Here is an 8,623-nt window from a genome sequence, read left to right on the forward strand (position 1 = left end):
ACTTCCATGTCTTACAATAACACTACCAACAATACCCCCCTTCTCCATCAGAAATAAAAAACACTAGCAAACAGCAATAGAGTGAGTGAGTGAGTATGGTTTTACGCCGCTTTTAGCAATATTCCAGCAACATCACGGCGGGGGACACCAGAAATGAGCTTCACACATTGTACCCATGTCGGGAATCGAACCCGGGTCTTCGGCGTGACGAGCGAACGCTTTAACCACTAGGCTACCCGACCGCCCCCAAACAGCAATAGAAATAATTCCTGCAAATCAGGGAATAATTGTACTCCTCTGGGACGCGTATCAAACATTTCAGCAGCCAACTCATCAATAAAAAGTAAAAAAAGAATTGGGCTTCATTTTCAGCCCTGTTTAGTCCAATTGGGCAATCGAAGCGTTGATAAAAACCACCGTTACGTCGTACACATGATGTCATAGAAGAATTCATAGACTGAATCATATTTAACATTTTCACAGGTAGACAACATTTTGGAGGACATATGTAGCAGAGGTGGTCTACACGTCTACGGGTTGAAATTCCGTTTAGTAATAACCAAGTTGTGTGTATTTTTACACCCTGAAATACACAATAACACTCAGTGAGAACATCATTTCTCACAGCTTAAAAAATAACAAATAAAACCACAGCATGATAATTATGTGACATGCGAATCCAAAGATGCATACCACATACATCATACACTTTCTGTACTTAGAGGACCGCCTCCGTGGCCTAGTGGATACAGCCTTCGCCCGGAGAGCGGAAGGTCGTGGATTCGATGCCCAGCCGCGTCATACCAAAAGAACTTAAAAGATGGTACTTGTTGTTATCCTGCCTGGCGCTCGGGGAAAAAACGTCCGCCCGTATCCCTCCTCCAAATGTTATATATGTATGCATTGTTGCTTAATCATTTTAATCATATACTTTTTTAGGTGCGATACGGGCGGAAGTCATGCCCAGTAATGTCAACATATTCAGAATGCACTTACCAAATGCATGATAAAAGCTTCATACAAATATTCAAATAATTGGATGTAATGGAAAATCATTCACTAAATCTCTCACACATCATAGAAAATGTATTATATCTTATTTAGATAATCTTATTAATGAAAAGATATATTTAAATTTAGAATGTTTATGCAATTAATTGTTAAGATACCTTAAAGGTAAGTCTTCAAAATGTGTATGCTTGCTGTCGTCTGTCAGTGACTCGTCAGTGTAGTGACTAAGGTGAAAGTGAGGGTTAAAAAGCAAAGCTGAACCTGAAGAAAACAATAGGGTCAGCCACTCAATCGGAACATCTGGCTGAAACGGGAATGGTAGTGACTGACCCAAGCATAACTAAGTTAAAATCTTAAAGGTGTAGTATCACCTCTTCATTAAAATCCTTAAAACCCATACTGCAAACTAATACTAATACTAAATGCTAATATTTATGCTAATACTAACTACACTATATGCTTACTCTTGTTTAGGTCTGTGACTGACACACAGACATAAGTATTTTCCATCAACAGAATCAAATGTTGTTGTTTTTATAAAGTCCAGAAAGTATAATCTTGCTTTACGTTTACTTAAATATTTTCTTCATAAAAGCAGTTATCAATTGTTCCATATCCGGACCTAAAATCTGCTTGTTCTTCACGTATTTAGTTAATATTTTCGGTCCATGTTTTTTTCATCTTCAGTTAATTTAATTAATGTTGCACACATCTTTCCGAATATATATGACAAGAATTCATGCATTTAACTTTCTTCCAAAATAATTTACTGTTATCTAGGATCTCTCTAAGATGCTCTCTATAGATGCTCTTTCTTTGATGAAGTACACTTATATCTAGTGATTGACTTTTATCTATTGCTAAATCCACTACATGACCCGTACTCTTTACCTTCAGAGTGCTCGTCGGGCCTCCTGTTTACTTTTATAGCATTCATCATTATACCATTGTCATGGGAATCATCTCCTAGTTGACATCGCCTTCCACTTAATTATAGAAGGAACTTGTAACAAAACCCATGAAAATGCTACCACAAGCAATCAATACTGCTTTTGTTTTAATATCAACACAGATCAAGTCTTGTTTGCAGCTGGCAGAATGCAATCTCGTACAGAACTCATCAAATCGACACCAATCCCACAAACAACGTTCATGAGGATTAGAATCTGTTCGTTCAGATTGCATCGTTTATGTTGAGGTGTACAGAGGTGTGATCCTGCACTGCTGTGGTTTTATAATGACTTACACAAATTAAAAAAAAGTTTGTACTTGTACCATTGTGATAAATATATGTACATTCACCAAGGTTACTATATCCTGACTACAACGACCATGCATGATGTGGATATCTAAGGCAATACGTAAGTCAATGAGGCTTTGACCAAATCTATTTACTACAGGATCTTTTGATTTACGGGGCTTATCAAACGGATCGTTAGTTTTACCAGCAATATTATAACTCGAGTAATCAGACACGTTTCAAGCATTTAAGCGCCACCCTTCTTTGTTGTAATACACCCAGACCGACTATGTGTGTTAGTGAAATATCTATATGCGGCATTGATATTCATTTTGATAACTATCTGAAATACCACACAGACCTGATGAAAGGTTAATACAACAACACTGTATGTTTCTCTAGATGGCCCCAAGTACTGAGCCATAATCTGTGATGCCAAACAGCAGAGGAAAGAATTGAAAGGGTAAACGAAAAACACGCTGTCATGAAAAATATACTATAAAACCGACAAAAGTTTTTTTTCCATATTTATATGAACTCTCTGCCAATAGCAGAGTCGACTGTACGATTCCCACTATATCATGAGCATGTGTTAATGAATCACTCTCAAAAAGTGATGTTACCAGGTGTCCACGACAAAACATTAATCCGTTTCAGTTTCTGGTTTTTTTTTCTTTATGTTTGTGTCTATCTGTAAATAAAACACACAAACAGGATACGATTTCAGAAAATGGTGATGAATATGGTAATATATGGAAAGTAATGCTTCACGTTATCAAAGTGTATTGGTGTGTCAGGGATGATTATATTACATATTAGGAAGAACATTTATCCATATTTGGAAAAAACAAAAAAACATAACAAGTTACATTGTTTAAGTTAGTCGATCTAAGCATAATATATTCCATTGTATGTTAATATATCTAAATTGTATGTGTGCATATTGTTCTTGAAAACTGAAAAGACGGTTATGATAAATAGACAAATATTAAAAGGGTCTTTGGTGAAAAAATGATTCACAAACTGGTTTAAATTTTCCGATATGTGCATCATTTGTAAATCAGTATATGCTGTACGTATGGTTAGAAAGTGGAATTCCTCCTCAACAGAGTTTGCATAATTATGCTACTTAGACAACAATCAAGCAACCTCATGCATCGCCCCCTTTCAATTTCAGCATGTATTAGTCACCTGAAACGAATAACTCCCTGTTACACCCCCTCTACGACGACTATATGCGTTCTGTTGAAGCAGACAACGACGACGTGAGTCGTGACTCAGAAGGTCGTTACTTCAACACTAGGCGCGTGCCGGACTGAAAAAGTGGAATGCAATGGACAGCTTTCTTTTCAAGATGTCTACCTTGTCAATTCTGCCGTATTTAATTTTCTCGCTGAAATTGTGACACCCTAACTAATCATTTGTTGTTACTTCATCCGAGATAGGCGTGTAGCTGTGCGAGGTCGCTATCTCCCAGACGCTGGCTTGTGTCGGCAACTGCCCTCGTCTGTCATTTGTCATCATTTCATATCGCTATGTACATTGTACCTACCCATGCCTCCTCCGGATCATGACATACACCTGATATTGGTCTATCTTTATCATGAGTGGATACCATTTATCCCAATCGTCATTCTGCCCACATTTATTCGTTCTTCCATGTGTTCAACCGAAAATGAGATTTGTGTTTGTCATTGCCATAACAACGCTTTTCAAAAGCTTTCACATTTGACATCCCGTCGGGATAAATCAGGGTACGCCAATGTATAAGTATGATTCTGTTTATGATTAACATGTGAGTGCTTAACCTGTCTCTGTCTGAATATGTATGCATATACTTTAATAATTACGAATATGCATGAACAATCATCTGTAAATATGTTGATAGATTTAGCCTTTACCTTTTCTGGTCTTTTCATGTTCTGCTATATTTGTTTAGAATTGAAATGTACAGAATATTAAATGATCGGTCCGTAAGATGTAGGAAGACAAGGTAGCATGTATTTCATGCATACAATTAAATATAAAATGTCAGTGCCATGTATGATAGGCGTGAGCAAGTCTCTCTCTCTCTCTCTCTCTCTCTCTCTCTCTCTCTCTCTCTCTCTCTCTCTCTCTCTCTCTCTCTCTCTCTCTATCTCCCTCTCTCTCTCTCTCTCTCACACACACACACACGCACACACACACACACACACACACACACACACAGAGCTTACATGTTAGCACGCCTAATGCTTACACGTTGGCAAATGTATATGGATGATAGGCATGTCAGGTCTCTCTCTTTCTCCCATTAGTGTGTTGCGAACACCTATTGTCATCCCCAATGTTTAGTGAGCCATTCATATTATTTTCGACGATATTTTGCCTTTTACGCCAAATGCAATCTGTTACATGTACGATCTGTGGTCTGTAAGAGAAGCTATAGTAAGCGTTCTGTGCACCAGGCGGCCATAGCTATGAGAGAGCTCCTTTAAGGCCATGGCAGGTGTTAGGCCAGGCACCGTATCGTGCCATGTCCGTCTCTAGCTGCCAGTCTGTCGTACACAGGCATTCAACTACGCTTGCTTTCGACAGTTGGAGATAAAGAAATGGTCAACGGTTAGAATGTTGTATCAAAATAAGAATAAATTAGTAATTTCTATCTCATTTTCGGGTCATTGAATGCCCTATTAATCCCTGAGTTGCTAGTTTGATTTACACATAGTCAACGACTACCGTACGGTGACTGCCAGAGTGCAACTTATTATTTAGTGTGTTGAATATACCATTGTTGTACAATGGTTTAAAAAAACCATTGTTTGCAAAATTGATATAAATGTATATATGATATAAACACTGCCACACAACATATCCCATTCGAAATAAAGCTAAATGTTCAACGTGATTAATAAATTTGAAAATGAAACCCCGTTAATCCGAACCATACCGTTCCCAGCAATATTGTCCGGATTAACTAATTGTTGGTACGTATTGATGTAGTGACTATTAATAGACGTCCAGTAGAGTATTCGTACGGAAATGAGGTTTCCGGATTGTAGAAGTCCAGCCTAACGAGGTTTCACTGTATTCATAGTTAACTAGGAACACTTGCTTCATATATTAAGATCCATGTGAGTTCACTTTAAGTGCACTATCCTGCATTATCCTGATTCAATAGCAACACCTACCGTTAGATCTCTGAGACACGTATGTGTCCTACATACTCAAAGAAAGAGACATTCCCATATAATGATGTATTAGATTAATAAAGGTATTGTTTCTCGGGCATCAGCGCAAAAACATAGTTTTCAAATTCCCTTCGTCATATGAATCATACTCTGTTGTCCCTAAAGAACTGCTTGACAACTACAACTGTATTAATCGCCGAGTTCAATGTGTGCCCAGTTGTGTTTGTTGTTATTCTTGGTGGGAAAATGAAAAGTGTTCCTCACGCATCACTTTTGTTTCCAATAAAAACAAAATAAAGTCATCCCGCCCTCCTCACTTTGCTAAAAAAAAATTGTGCCAGAGAAACATTTATCATTTTCATTCCATATATATGGACATTTTCATAGTTAGAATTTACTTTCGATTATCCCATTATGGATTTTATACACATTTTAAGTTCTCTGAGCATGTTTCATAGTACTCACAAGTTAGATGTGAATCTGGCCACTGTTGTACATTTTACTTCCTGGTGACTTTTTTAATGAAGAAGAAGAAGTAGAAAAATTGTTTATTTTTGTCTCACCCATGGTCACAAAAATACATAACACCACAAGATAAAACATGGCCACCGATTAATGTATATGTGGTTGTATCATATCTACATCCTAATAAAACAGTCGGGGATTGTCCTCCAATCACATCACCATGTACACATGTAATTAGAGAGAAGTTAGCAACTTAACCCCCAGTTTCCCCCTATCTCAACAGCACCACGGTGCCAACAATCCATCTGATAATATCCACCCTACACCTATTTACATTGTAGCTTTGATTTTTACATTTATTAGTTCTCGTGATAAATTGCATTCAGGAATTCGCCGGACTTCCCCGTTTGATTATATTATAAACAATGACGGTTTACTTCAACGAGTGTGCCTTTCTCTTATATGCCATTTATCGACTAAAATTTCTAGCAACGGTTTCACGGCCGCCGCCCAAGCCAACGGAGCTCCGAGCCAAGGCCGATGAGGTGACAAGGCACGGGAATAATTGACCCCCAGTGATGTTGCCCTCTCGGTGTCACGTGGCAACGTCAGAGCATCAATCAACCAATCATGTCACAGGTGTTGGCCATGTTTTAATGTGTGTGATACATGTTGGCATAATGCTTTTAATACCTGCAAGTCTGGTATCATTGGGGTTTTTTCGCAAGCATAACTGGGATCTCTTTGATTAAGTGGGATATTTTGGGAAGTTGATGTAATGAAACGTAATTTATTTTAGGAAATAAGGAAAAAATGCTGATCCTTTTAAGTAATTTCCATGACAACATATGAAGTTTTTCTATATTGTTCGCGTGGTTTCGGAGCACCATCGAGAAGACCTTCCAGAGGTATCTGCATTTACTATGACTCATTATTCCATCCTTAATCCAAAATCTAGGCGTCACGAATAAGTCTTCGCGATATAAATTATACAAAACTACCAAAGATTTTCTTTTAAAAGTGTACTAATGTAATATTTGTCGAGGTTTTTTTTTCTTTTGGATTGCTGTAATAATAACGTATAATGTGATTGATAATGAATAATCTGTGTTAACAGGCGTTATTCAACCAACATTGTTTTAGTGTTCCGAGGGCGTTTCCAAAATGTTATGTTGTGTGGAACGAAACCAAGAAACGGAAAGAGTTACATGCGGTACGGTTTCGCACAAAGTATCTCATCTAGTTTCAACATGCATTTTGCCCCTTTAAAGTCCCAGTTATACGTCTGTCCATGTGGATGGGGACACACGTTATACAACAGTTTTTCATCTTCTATATATTTCAGTTTGTGTCTTAATGTGTTCAATCAACATGGTCATCAGTTTTTTATGATTTGAATTAGTTTGTCGATGATCTCAAATAATGAGACTATTGTCTAAAGCGTGCTGATAAAAACAGCTTTATCGAGCAAAATCTGACTATACAAATACGCTGTATTAAGAATTGTGCACCCTTTAGGCTTTTACTACTACTATAATTATTATTATTATTATTATTATTATTATTTCATTATTATTATTATTATTATTATTATTATTACTACTACTACTACTACTACTACTACTACTACTACTACTACTACTACTACTACTACTACTACTACCATTACTACTACCACCACCTCCACTACTACTACTGACAGTAATTTTCTAAAGCTACGGATGTCACCTGTTGTGCAATCACAGGACATGCAACCATCCCTTCTGACAACATCAGGTGTTAATCTCCCCCAAAGTGTAGCAGCCACGCTCCATCAATGGTTATCTTTGTACAGGTGACACTAAGACACCCATGTCTTCTCCAACCAACACAGATATCAACACTGTATATACCTTTGCCTGTTTTTAAGGTTTATCTATGTATAGTAGATTTGGTGATTCTGGTAATCTCGATTGGCAACAACTATAATGGCATGTATTATTATGACGAGGGTTGCGAATGAAAGCGACGTCATTGTTTGGGCGTTATCTGGCGATTACCTGTCAGGTGTTATACGCAGTTAATGCAATCAGTTGAGAGGAGGAGCAATGAGGTGTGGCAGAAACGGGGTGTAGCCGCACGACTGAAAATATTAGTGAACATACTGAGCACCAAAGACCAGTTAGTGATTAGATGTATCCCCAATGGAATCATTTTATTAAAAATATGACGTTCAATTAGGTATGTCTTATTATTAACAAATAGTTCCACATATATAATGCATGTTTTTTTGGCTCCAAAACAGACAGACAGACAGACAGACAGACAGACATATAATTTATTTAAGTCTCACCTCGTTACATATATAATACATTGGGAATAAACTCTTTAAAAGTATCTCAGTAAAAGGCTTATAAAGTAACGAGCCACTCCCTACGGAGTTATTAGAAACTATATTACATTGGTAAAAACATGTTTACATTTGCACATATATTACATACGATATAAATGACCTACCAGGCTATTCACAAATGAGAATAATCTATAGTACTACATGGTGTAAAGCATCCGATCTGGTTGTCAATATATTTTTGCAGATCTTGGTAGTTGTAAAAAATAATTCTGGGCTGGACAGTACAAAACCTACTTTCTGTAAATTACTAAAACTATCAAAATTAGAACATACATAACGACATTTGGAAATAAGATAAAATTTATGATCTTCATAGTGTGGACAATATAATAAAACAGGCCTTTT

Source organism: Haliotis rufescens, unplaced genomic scaffold (genome assembly GCF_023055435.1).
Source record: "Haliotis rufescens isolate VD_foot unplaced genomic scaffold, xgHalRufe1.0.p SCAF_28, whole genome shotgun sequence".
Taxonomy (NCBI): Eukaryota; Metazoa; Mollusca; class Gastropoda; order Lepetellida; family Haliotidae; genus Haliotis; species Haliotis rufescens.